Source organism: Gouania willdenowi, chromosome 21 (genome assembly GCF_900634775.1).
Source record: "Gouania willdenowi chromosome 21, fGouWil2.1, whole genome shotgun sequence".
NCBI lineage: Eukaryota > Metazoa > Chordata > Actinopteri > Blenniiformes > Gobiesocidae > Gouania > Gouania willdenowi.
This window is the reverse complement of record NC_041064.1, coordinates 9,407,801-9,421,735: the sequence shown is the minus strand read 5'-3', so window position 1 is coordinate 9,421,735 and position 13,935 is coordinate 9,407,801. Positions and strand designations below refer to the sequence as shown.

The following is a 13,935-nucleotide window of genomic DNA, read 5'->3' as shown; positions in this document are numbered from 1 at the left end:
ACAACAGAATCACCACCACTTGGACAGTGTGTAATGCTTAGTGTGTGTGTGAAAGAGAGAGAGAGGTACTTTGAAAGGATGACATCAGAGTCTCTCAGATGTTGCTTTGGCAGTAGCACCAAATGCATTTGATAGAGCTTGGTGCCAACTGACTGTCAGTCCTGTCTTTCTCTGCCTTTCCTGGTTCATGCAGACTTTGGACCAATGAGCCTATGGACAGATTGTATGAATGTGCTTTGTCAAGAAAGTTGGTAAGACCTTAAATGTTTTTAAAAATTTTAACGGTATACAACGGTATTTTTTTTAATGCATAATCAGATGTTCACAGCATTTTTTATTGGTTGAGAGAGGAATTACTGCCGTCGATTGACTTAGGATGGTGTATTTTACTGTCATGATGACTGAATATTATAGAATAATTCCACACTAGTAGAAATACAAGTTTGCAACAACAGCCCAATGACTCTTGCTGTGCTAGCTTAGCTTTAGCATTAGCTTGTTTTCTAGCTTTAAATGCTGCATGTTCAGTGGTGTGGTGGTTTCTTATGGTGAATAAGGTAACGTTTTGTTTGCAGCTCCACCAGGACTTATTTCCACATTACAGGAATTACAAATTGCGATCCTATGCTCTCTTTTTTTTGTCTATTATTGCCGACATGCTAAGCTAACCATGCCTCTGTGTCCTTGAGTGTTGTTCTCCTGTAGCAGAGGCATGCGCACGTAGGCACATGCTCACATGTAGCTTCAGAGCTTTTAATTGTGTCTTTCTTATCCATTTACACATACGATTTACACAATAACTAACACCAGAGCACTACTGTTTACCTTCCTGTTTAGAAGTGCATCGTTGAAAAGGGTCCGGTCTGAAACGCGGCGCAGCGTAGCGTTCCGAAAGTTGGGGGAGGGGGGCAAAACGGCCCTTTAGACCATTCGATTTGGCCCACAGCAGAAAGTTAAAAAAAAGTCAGAGAAACCATGAATCATTGTGTAAATTACCAACTAATTCAGTTGTTGATATCTCAACTAGATATATCAAAAATAATGCTTGAATTTGCACAATACATACATTCATAATACACAATATTAGCCGGGCTCACGATTTCCCCACGCTTATATCACATGATGGTGGTAATCTTTTTTTTTTTTTTTTTTCATCTCAAATTGTTAAAAAAAAACTCTAAATGTTTCCATAATCCTCTAATTTTCTTGACATTATTCCACAAAAATTCCCCAAATTACAAAAAATTGGAGACCAAATCCAAAAATTTCACTTGTTGCTTTGATAGCGTCAGTGTTATACATATTTTATCATTTATTTATGCATGGAAGTGAAAACTAGAGCACAATATCGTTCGAATTACTCATTTTCCTGCCTAAAATCTGTAGCCCACTTGAGATGAACTGCTCCGTATTTGGCTCCTGAGCTAAAATGAGTTTGACACATGTAAGTTAGGGCCTCCGATGTTCCATTTCAAAATTTCTCAAATCAATTCCGCATCATATTAATCTTTTCCATTTCAAGATCTTTCCCTATTTAGATTACTTTACTGGTTATAGCAGTTCCTGAAATCATAATCAAACATGCTAATCAGGGTTAATAGCTTAATTTTATATGGTTCAGATGGTTTACAGAATCGTGAATTAGGCTGAAATCATGCAAGATTACGTCACAATAGTATATTAGCTACACTGCTAAACCCTCGGCCACCTGTTTACCTAAAAAAAATACCATGGAAATGTGTGATATGGTCGCAAAACATTATTTATGAAGCTTTTAATCACCACCAACCTGCGAATTTACGCTCACGTTTTGCACGTAACTCGTAGCCGTGTGATTGGAGAGGCTTCTGCCTTGACGTTTCACCAGGTAAACTCATTACCAGTTCAGCTTATACACCATCAGATAGACCTGTCTTTCTACCAGTTCCTTTTCAGATTTGAATGCAGTCAATAATCTGAACCACTCGTTGATCACAATAAAAAAACACTTCACATGAAGCTCTGCGTGTATTTCCAATCACAGGATTACACGATTACCATTCGATCTGTTACACCTATCGTGAGATTTTGAACGGGATAATCAGGGGGAGTGGACATTTTTCACAAAGGACAATCGTTCCGATCAATCACATGTTTTTTGGTGTAAAAATGGCATATTAATGTGTGATGTGTTTCCAAAACCCTAATGATGGTGAGGATGTGCTGTAGTCTGGACCACGGCTCTGTTTTGTGCTCAGACATGTCAGTATGATAGATGATGGAGTCTCTGTAATGGCTCTCTGACTCCTGGAAAGTAAACCTGACTCATCTCTCTTCCTCTGTCTACTGCTGCTGGCCCCAAGCGGTTCCACAGAGTATTAAAAAGCTGAATATCCATTAACTTAAGCACACTTGAACCGTGTGACAGCTGGACCACAGGCTGAATTTGGCAGGATGGAGTCTGTACCACTTTGGCTTCACATAAACAGAACCTCAGGAGGCTTTTGTGGACCCCCCTGGGATGCTTTTTTTTTTATTCGGGTACTTCATTGTGTCCCAGCATCATCATATGCTTACAGTAACTTTGGTCAGGGCTTGTTTGTGTTTACTTATATGATAGCTGCTTCCCTGACAGAAGGTGAAGAGATGCAGATAGCTGCAGAATGTTGATGCTGAGAGTTTGAACCAACACACCAAAACAAATTCCCCATATTGTACAAACTAACTATACCTGACAATAAGATTGCTTCTCACTCAGATATAAAGAATTCATTTTAAAGGGTTGTCCCCAGAGGTGTGAAGAACTGATATATCCTACTCAAGTAGAAGTATTGTTACTTGATTAAGTAAGTCATACATAAAATACTCAATTAAAAAGTAGCTCAATTAAATTGTTCTCAAACTAAAAGTTACTGGTTACTTTCACCCCATGTTTATTTTTGGTAATAAATCTTGCCGCGGTTCCTTTGCACACAGTAAACATCTCATGTATATACTTAAAAAGGAAAAGATGAGACAATTGGAACCGAATTTATTTTCCATAAAGGCATCTGTATAGAATAAATGGTTTGTCATAATGAATAAAATAACACCAATGACTTGAGACTAAAATAAAAAAATAAAATTCCAAGCTCTACATATAGCTACATTTATGAACTCAGTGCTATACCAAATATGCCATGTGGGTAACAACATATTAGGTTGTTTGTTGTTTATTATAGCGTACAGTTGACCAGCTTTTCTGTGAAAATGACTTGGGTTAAATATTGACTATTTCTGCTTTTTTAAATCAAACTAAGATTCATCTCACTAACTAAACTTTGATGCTGTAGTTCTACTGATGTCCATCTGTATTCCAGTAGTGAGTGTTCAGTGCTGACTGCAGTATTGTGAAGGACAACAACTGAACCACAGAAGTGGACAGCGTTGGTCCAATCCCATCTTTTCATTTTCTATAAAACGGTGATTTCTTTTGTATAGTGATTCTCTTCTCTCCCAGCTGTGCCCACTACACCTGACAGAAAGCAGATAGAGAGACATGCGTGGGCCCGGCTGTGTCACAAAAACACAAAGGTGACTCATTGCTGCTCACTCTACTCATACTTTTTTCTCGTTCTCATTTTGTTTCTTTTATGCCGTCCTTTGCCATGCTAATGCTTTCCAAAGTGCTGTGTAGTTCATTGCATGATAAGCTGAGCTCAAAGCCACAAGTAGCTCCGCAGTCATGTACGACAGAATCATCACATGATTCCCAAGTTAGAGTTTCTTCTTGAGTGCGTGAACATTCTCTTTGATCAGTGAATTCAAGCCTTTATTTTGTGATATAATGCAGTAATGAAGACGTTATCAGAGTGCATCATTAATTCCTTTGAGTCCGTAGAGCAGTGTGTGGGCACAAACGCCACTGTGTGACCTGGCAGTCGGAGGCATATTGACGTGGGAGGCAAATCTTCTAATTGTGAACGTTTAGTGAGCTACTTCAAAGGTACTGAATAAGTTGTCATGATTTCACTTTAATTAGAAGGTAAGATAATAAAGGGAGATTCACAGTAACTTAAAAAGGTAGGAAATGTTTAAGTTTCATTATTAAAATGTTTTATTTTCATTACATTGCATAGGAAATCTAATATTTTGTTCATAACTTTTATGGACAGAATTTCTAGGCGCAGTCAGGGCGTTGAGGGGGTCCGGTTCGGGGGCCTCAGTATTGCATCACTGCTTTTTGCAGATGATGTGGTCCTGTTGGCTCCAACATACCGTGACCTTCAACTCTCACTGGATCGGTTCGCAGCCGAGTGTGAAGCGGCCGGAATGAGAATCAGCACCTCCAAATCCGAGTCCATGGTTCTCGACCGGAAAAAGGTGGAGTGCCTTCTCCGGGTTGGAGATGAGGTTCTGCCCCAGGTGGAGGAGTTCAAGTACCTCGGGGTCTTGTTCACGAGTGAGGGAAGGATGGAGCGAGAGATCGACAGGCGGATTGGTGCGGCGTCTGCAGTGATGCAGAGTCTGCACCAGTCCGTCATTGTGAAAAGGGAGCTGAGCCAAAAAGCAAAGCTCTCGATTTACAGGTCGGTCTACGTTCCAACCCTCACCTATGGTCATGAACTTTGGGTCATGACCGAAAGAACAAGATCACGGGTACAAGCGGCCGAAATGAGTTTCCTCCGTAGGGTGGCTGGGCTCTCCCTTAGAGATAGGGTGAGAAGCTCAGTCATTCGGGAGGGGCTCAAAGTAGAGTCGCTGCTCCTCCGCATCGAGAAGAGCCAGATGAGGTGGCTCGGGCACCTAATTAGGATACCCCCTGAACGCCTCCCTAGTGAGGCGTTCAGGGCACGTCCCTCCGGAAGGAGGCCCCGGGGAAGACCCAGGACACGCTGGAGAGACTATGTCTCTCGGCTGGCCTGGGAACGTCTCGGGGTCCCCCCGGAAGAGCTGGAGGAAGTGGCCGGGGAGAGGGAAGTCTGGGCCTCCCTACTGAGGATGCTGCCCCCGCGACCCGGAAACGGCTAAGCGGGAGAAGATGGATGGATGGATGGATGCATAGGAAATCATAATGTTCCTGTTTTACAAGCCATTAACAACTTTTAACCAATCTTACAACATTTAATGGTTGTGTAATTTAACAGTTACCGGTACGTCATATTTTACGAAAAAATCTACAAAAAACATATGTAATCACAATGCAAACCTGTCTGTGGCACTTGAACACATTTGTCATGATGTTTGACTGAAAATGAATATTTAAGAAAGTTAATTTATTACAAAAACTTGTCTGAACAGTAGTATGTAACTGCACTAAGGCACTGACTACATTGCCTGTATTTATATTTGTGAGTTTTGAATCAGACTTTAGACAGAACGCATTGGTGGCTAATGAGCTCCATGGTGTCTACGGGCCTCATGTTGGTGACCCTTGCTCCACACACTCTTATTTACGTATTAGTACAAGAGACATAGTTAACAAGATGTATGTTCATAATGAACTTCAACAAACATGCACGACTCGCTGGCATTATAGCCTCCATCACGATGACTGCTCTCTACATTATTTTTAGTTTAACTCTTACTTTTTGTTTAATTTTTTATTCGAATTTGTTAAAAAAAAAAAAAACCTACAAGAAAATATTCAAAAAGCTCAGGAAGAATTTTACGAGACAACTCTATTACCAATATGAAGTGTTAATACAACTTATCTAGTGCCACCCCCCATTGTTGCTTTTCCTCTTCCTCCCCCAATATAAACAGTCGGAGCTTGTATAGGATAACAAAACAAAAGAAAATGTGTATAAGCACAAAAGGCTCATCGTTATAAGTTCACGTTTCTTACTTTTATTTTTTAGACTGAGTGTGAAGTGGCCCAAAGCTGCAGGTAGGAGAGAGTGGGAAACAGTTATGAGACGCAAGCCCAGGCTTGACCACCCTGTAGCTGGCCACCATTGATGAGGGTGTCTAGTGTATAAAAGGCCGCAACACCCCCTGATTCAAAGGAACACTACTGATGATGCGTCCCAAAATGAACATCCTCCCCATATTTGAGACAAAACTTCCACACTCACATGATAAAACATGTTACTACCATCTTTTGGCACAAAGGATGGTTTAACATCGCGTCCCATTTTCAGGAGATACTAAATAACAGTAACACATTAAATGAAAAGATTGGTAGAGCGATCATAAATAAAACATAATTGCACAATATTATTCAACCTGCTTGACCACACAAGTGTAGTTACAGTATAATAGGTGATTGTTTTACTTTTCTATCTCTGTACTTCTAATTTAATTTATGCAGAAACCTATTTACTGGGGCTGAAAACCTTTAGGCCTAGTCTGGCTACATCATTCACTCATCCCTGTTACTGATGTCAGTAAAGTAATTTTAGAAAGACAAACCATTAAAAAAAGAAAGATGAATGATTAATGATTAATCTAAGTCTTTAAAAGTAATTTAAAGAGTTTCAAAGCTTTAATTATTAAGCAGAAATATTCAAGTAACCCAAGTCTTAGCTCTGTGGTTTCAGTTTGGCCTAGAACTGGAAACATATTTAAATGTGGCTAATGTAGCTAAACCCATTTGTCTGTTGTACACACTCTCAAAATATAAAAAGTTAACTAAACGCTGAGTCACCATTTGGCTGCAGCTAACATCAGATCATTGTTTCTCTTCTTCCTCCTGGCAGTCTCCGTTTCCCACCATATTGTCGGAGGTGTCTCCACCAGACACTTTGTAAGTTGTTTGCGATATCCGTGCTTTTGAACTCACTGAAGATCTGTGGGAGCCCACAAGGTAAACGCTTACAAGTGATGACGGCAAAAAAGAGCATGAATTATTCTCTGTGCTTGGAGTGGTTGAGTTTGATCCTTTTGGGAAGGGCTCTTCTCTCTGTTATGTAATAAATACCCATGCTTGGTGTGAAATTACACTCACAAAGAAAACGCACACATACACAAACACCTTCACACAAACACAAACTCCAAGTACTTATTATAACAGATGATTTGTTTATTATTTTAGTCTGGTTAGTGTTCTTGACGCTAATTATTAAATTCAAACTTAAATCAGCCTATAATTAAATAAATCATCTAGTTAAGAACAGAACTACCAAATAAAGATATCGAAATCAATTGTTTCACAAAATTAAAAACCAAGATGGCCAGGAATTGAATATTAACAGCAGTAGCGTGTGATATGGTAGATATATCACAAACAGAAATAAAGCTCTACTCTGACAATGCAAGCGTGCAGTGAAACGTGTGAAAAGTCAGATTGTCTATGTTTCAGTAAAAACAAATCCGGCTTTAGGTATTCTGTCACTTTCTTGTGTCGAGTCCTTTTTCCTTTCCTTCCTTTTTGGGAAAGCAGCCTTCATACCTTCATGTGGTAGCGGTCCCTGTGAATCCTCCCAATTACCACGAGTGGGTCCAGTGTGACCACAGAGACTCCCCTTCTAACAAGTTTTTCTCATTATCTGCTTGGATACAGAAGACTCAAAGTTAACCATATACTGTATTTGTGGCTGTAAGCAATCACAAGGCAATTTATCTTCTTTAGAAATTAACCTAACTAATGATGCTTATTGCTCATAAGACATGAAAATGGCTTAAATGCACTCCTTTATCATCCCTATAGCTGCTTTAATTCTGTGCTATCTACGGTTTTCACACACAATGGGGGGTTAAGGAATGGAGAGAACACATAAAATCCTGCACACACACACAGCAGGATCAACAATGAAACTATGAGATTAATGGAGATTAAAGGGAAAACCTTCTAACTAAAGAACATTACAGGATTACAAAAATATGAGATTACTACACATCTCCCTCCGAACTCACACACAGACACATGTGATAAGGAAAGAGGAAGCAGATGTCATTCTCATTCAGACTTTCACTACATTCTTAGTCGTGAGAGCTAAACACAATGACTCCGTGCTATACACTACAAACTCGATGAGTATATACTGTCGACTATATACTATACATTTGATTAGGATGATGAGTGTTCCCACTGAAGTATACTTCAAAGTTTCCCAAGATGAATTTCGAACAAAAACCTGAAGCGCACTGACTAAATATCTCCGTTGATTCTCCACCTTTGAAAGTTCTGAAAACAATCTAAGTGAGAAAGTGACCAAGTAGAATATCAACATGTGGTCATTTGATCCATGACACTCGCGTGAACACATTTCATGCCGACATTTTGGAGGTTTTCGGAGACTCGCTATTGTACTATTTACAACTTCCGGTTAACTGCAAAACAAGAGCACTTTTTTACAAAAGTGTTAAAAACTAATAGAAGGCATGAAGAGATGCTTTTGTTTTGAAAAGAGGATGTTTGACACTTAGATTAAAGCCGGTCCCAAGGATGATTTTACATTACATACTCGCAAAGCATCATGGGGCGGTTGAGTATGACCACTTTTCACTGTGCATTCTTAAAAAGTGTCCCAATATAGTATACATCTGGGTTTTTCTTGCATACTCAATCTTTCCATACTATCTAATGTGAACGCACTACATAATCATTTTTACGTCAGACTTAGTATGAGTAGTTAATTGATATGTGATTTTGAACACGAGTCAATGTAGATGTTGATCAAAATTGATCTGCAGTCAAGTACATAAACAAGAAGGCGATAGGTTCAGAATCATTGCCACGTAAATATTTTAGATATGAGTTATTTGTATATATTCAGTTAAAGTCACACCACTTTGATTTTAAATACATTTTTACTTGGCCCTGTACCTCCATAACAACAACTGCAAATGACTAACATTTGTGAGGACTCTGATTTTCCTTTTCATATTCACCCAAATTCCATTTCAAGGTAAGCCTAGGCAATATATAGAGCCAAGATGTATCGAGTTTTGTATTTTGGTGATATTTAAAATTACAATATTGATTATAACGATATATTTTTGTTTTATAGCTTATTTTGTATTAAAATACTTGTTTTAGGAGTCGCTGCTTTTGCTACTTCTCAGAACAGCATAGAAAGCACAGATAGATGGATTAACAAAACTTACTTACACATGCTGTCCCATATAAGAGAAAAAGCCATAAGTGGCCAATTTGGTAATAAATGTACATCAGCAAATTTAGCCTCAAATCGTCTTTCTGGTAAAACTTTGAGTTAAAATGTTGTTTTATATTGTATATCACCATTTTGTGAAAAATAAATATTGATATTAATTTTTGTCCTTATCACCCAGCCCTTTTTCAGGGTTCATCCATTTCTGCGTCATTTCACCCATTGCCTTTTAGATGACTTTATAGGCTCTTAAACTACCTTTAGACAAGTATTCAGCATATCTTCTGCCATGTGTATTAGCAGGTATGCCTCGTCCTAGATAATCTGCGGTGTCTGCCCATGGTGCGGTACATGATTTTATGAGCCTCGTCGCAGCTTCATGCTGATGCTGCACGTGTGAGGATGAATGAAAGAATAATAAAAAGTAAAAACCCTTCCTCTCTGCTTGCATCCTCGTGTTCTGTATGAAGTGAGTAGCCTTGACAACCAATAATAGATCATTCTTACCCTGTCTTGCTTTCTCTTTTCTCCAATTATCCATTAACATTATAATAATTCTCTGTTGAATAATGTCAGAATCGACTGTGGTTCACAATAACATGCGATTATTATGATAGAAGGGCACGAAAACCAGGAGCAGAAGAAGAAGCAACAGTTTTTGAATGGGGGTGTTTTAGATGAGGCACATGAGCAGTGCCCTGCCTTGGGCTCCATTTAAAAAGCTAAAGCTGTGTCCAGATAATCAAAAAAAGTGGCTGTGTTATTTACATGTAGACAGCAATAATACTGTATTAATTACAAGACCTCCTCCACGTGCCAAATATCCTCTTTACCAGATATTTACATTTATCTGGATCAGTGATCCTGATCATGGTTTCATTATCATTCACACTTTAAAAGCTTGGAAGAAACTTCTATCCCCATTAATAACGATGCAGTAGGTCCAAATGTATATGGACACCCCCATTTTTTTTGGAAAAATTGCACTGAAATGTACTTTGTGGAGTAATTGAGGAACCATCCCGACAAGACTGAGTCAGTTTTCATAAAGATCTGTCAATTAGGAACAGAGATATTAATCTTTTGGAATTTCATCAATGATGATTTTTTTTAAATTCAGAATATTGATTTGGACCCCCTTCAAAATGTAATGGTATCCTCTATGGCAAAAGTGTCAAACTGATTTTAGTTCCGGGGCCAAATAAGGAGCAGTTTGATCTCAAATGGGCCACAGCTTTAATGCGGGAAAACAAGTAATTTCAACTATTTTATGCTTTAGTTTACACTTCTATGTATACATAAAATACAAAATATGTAAGAAACCAACCATATCCAAGCAATAAGTGAATATCAGTCCCATCAGGATCTTCACTTTAAATTCCCAAGATTTTGTGACAAATTTCTATTTAATTTGAGGAAAATTTAAGGATTTTTTTCAACTGTTTAACATTAAAAATGACTGTAATCATGGGATGTAAGCACGGAGAAAACTGTGAGTCCCTGCAAATATTGTCATTTTTATTTTATCCTGTGGGCCAAATTGGATTCTCCAAAGGGCCGGATTTGGCTTCCGGGCCTTCTTTGACTCGCTCTATGACATAAGATCAACCTTTGGTTAAATTTAGGGATGTAACGATTCACTCAACTCCTGATACGATTCGATTCACGATACTGGGTTCACGATACGATTCTCTCACGATTTTTTTTACAAAATGGGACTGTAGACCAATTTTTTTTTTTGAGAAAAAAACTAGAAAATACTGTACTATTTTCCTTTTATTTTTCATTGTCAAAAGCATTCCTTGATAAACTATTCAAAACAATGCAATTTAACTAAAAATAAATCTTGAATTAAATAAAGGAATAATACAAATGAAAATGAAGCCTATTAATTTAAATTCTGGTTCTATAATAAACAATGCAAAACTACATAATAGTTATTTTTCTTTTTAAAAGTGTAACTGAAAATGTATTTTGTGCCTTAACAATTGGACTTTAAAAAAAAAAAAAACCGTGATTACACTGATTTACGTCATATTTGTTTGGACCAGCAGAGGGCGCTGGTAACACAGTGGTTGGTTGGCATGCAGATATCTTGCAGTGAAGAAGAGAAGCTATGCTAGCAGACAGAGATAATAGAAAAACGTGACTTTTACAGATATTCAAGTAATATTACAGATGTTCTGTCGGTGCTAAAGGGGTAATGAATCATTTATTAACATATTTAAGAGTAGAAGGCGGCCAGAAAGAAAGTATTAGCAGACTCCGCCCGCCGCCTACACTTGTGGATAGCGCCCTCTGCTGGTTAAAAAGTACTGCGATTCAATTTTCAGAAAATCGATATCAACCGTGATACCTATTAATGGATTTTTAACTGCCTTGCGATTAATCGTTACATCCCTAGTTAAATTATATTTTTCAAAATCCGTTAAGTAATTTTGACCTAATCCTGCACACAAACAAATAAAAAAGATGCTGTAACAGTAGCAGGATGAATATGAATGAAGTCCATTCCACCCACACAAGGTATTTTTTTTCTTCCATGAGAACCTTGGTTTAATAATGATATGAAGACATTATTAATATTTACAGCTCATGATTGGTTGCTTTGATTTATTTCTCACAGGGAGCTAATCAACACTGATGCCTTTATAACATGCCTTTCAGCATGTTTTAAACGTCTCCTTGAATCTAATGAATGTCATCATCTTGCTCAGCAGAAATCCTGATAATGAGCTCATCTCTACCATCAGGTGTGTTGGACCACGGTAGCATCTAAAACACCGGCGCTGTAGATCATAACTCTAGTTAGCATATGAAAATGAGCACTAATGTTATAATGTTCTCATTTTTCTTTTCTTAGAATATTTATTATGAGTTAAAGAGTTGAGCTACAGTAATGAAGTCACCATTCAGTTTCTTAATACAGTTAATTGACGACATTAAGTTGTACAGATCGTGCAGGCTTGCATAAGCGTTGATCCCTTTGGGCTTTTTATGTTATTAAACCAGCTCATCACCCACAACAAAGGACTACCAAAGGTATTTACAGGCTTTATGATTAAAAAAGATTTGCGCCGTCCTGCATTCATCTCAACTGTTAGAGCGTAACAGCGTAAGCATAAACCTTATGTTTGTGGTTCTGTGTGAACGATGCTAGTCGAGATCCAAGGTCAAATACCTGCTTTTTTAGCATCTGTGTTAATGTTAATTAAGGGTTTCCCGATTCGATATCAATATCGGTCCGATATCAGCCTGAAAACAAATATCAGTTGTCGGATTCAAATTTCAAACTCATTTTTTTAATTTATTTTATTCAATTGTAGAATAATGTAAATATGTTGAATTTTAAAATGTATGTAACCAATTGATTAATAATAAATGAGTCAGTTTTTCTCATATCTACTGTTGCTGACTATTTTTCTCTGTTTGAATAACATCACTTGATCAAGCCTTTTCTAACATTCCACACTACAAAATAAGAATTTATTTTTTTTCTTAAAGAGAGAGAAAAAAAGTGATAAAAGTATGCATGATTCATGTTTATCGGATCCATATCGGTGTCATATCGGAAATGAAAAAGTTGTATCGGGACATCCCTTATATTAATAAACTAGTGTTTTTTGACCTTTTTTGAGTCAAGGTTGGGGCTGCACAATTTATTGAATTTTAATTGTAATCATGATTTTGGTCGCCATGATTAAATTAACCTGATCGTCGGCAATATTTAGATTTAAAATGCGGGCTCTGCACTCTGTAATAGTGTATTTATTTTTCAGTTTATCCTTTACAATTTATAATCTTGGATAAATGTTTTTTTGTTGTCATATTTCTTATTTAAAGCATCATTTTGCTGTGTGTAATAAAAACACAGATTTTTTTTCTTCCTAAAACGATAAATAATTGTGATTGTAATTGTGATTACAATATTGATCAAAAATAATCGTGATTATTGCTTTGACCATAATCGTGCAGCCCTAGTCAAGGTGTATCTTTTCATTAAAAAAAACCCAAGGTGCACCACCAACCAAAAATGTTTAAAAATGTTACTTTGTAGCCTATATTAACAATATACAGTCATTCTTATCAAAGTGGCTTGAATAGGGATCAAATAAATGCAAAAAGTGTTTTTTTAAATAGAAATCAAATGACAACAGAAGAAAATAATTTATTATGATTTTGTGCATTTTTGTTCAAATAAAAAGTGAAAGTGTAATGAAGAATATGCAGTAATTCTTATCAAAGTGTATTGAACACAAATAAAACAAATAAAATATTTTATCATCTTTAATATTTTGCATACTTGATACATGTCGTGGGAGAGATAACAGTAATTTAAGAATATATTAAATATGATTAGAACTAGAATTGAACTTGATTCTGTTAAATATTGTTTGTTTTATATGATTTTAAAAAAAAAAATATTATATAATTTTATTCTTATATAATGTGTGATATATATAAATATATAATTTTTTCTATTATGTTTGTGCGCTAGGCTGGTTTACAAAATTATTTTTCACCAAATTTTGCCAGATTGCTTTTTTCTATGTTCACATTGACATTGTAAGCATCAGTTCCAAAAAATGGAGTAAAACGCTGCATATTAGGGGTGGTACACTTTTTCATAATGTTGATGTGTTTTTTTTTTTTTTTTTTTCAATTTTCAGGAATAGTATTTGAACTGTTCTAATGTTCTTCCTCATTTGGTATAAATACAGGGAGAAACTATTAATGACCATAATTACCTTTATATCGTTCAAGTTTCTGATATCTGTGAATTCTTTGGTTGAGAAACAGAAATTGTGAAAAAGTGTGCCACCCTTTTATATATGACTGTATATTGGCTACATTTTTGGTAAATATGTTATCAAAATATCACTAGCAACAAAGCGAAATGCGATCTGGCAAAATTTGGATA

General features: G+C 36.8%; 1 protein-coding gene across 14 annotated transcripts in view; it reads left to right on the top strand.

Annotated features, from left to right (window-relative positions):
• map2 (microtubule-associated protein 2) overlaps positions 1-13,935 on the top strand; it is an 83,776-nt gene that overhangs the window by 3,158 nt on the left and 66,683 nt on the right. Inside the window, exon 1 of one of the 14 annotated variants that reach the window (XM_028435690.1) lies at positions 103-251. The exons of the other annotated variants lie outside the window; for them this stretch is intronic. The gene's annotated coding sequence lies outside the window, so the exon portion shown is untranslated. Of the gene's footprint in view, positions 1-102; positions 252-13,935 lie in introns of those variants that run through there. 14 annotated transcript variants of the gene reach the window in all.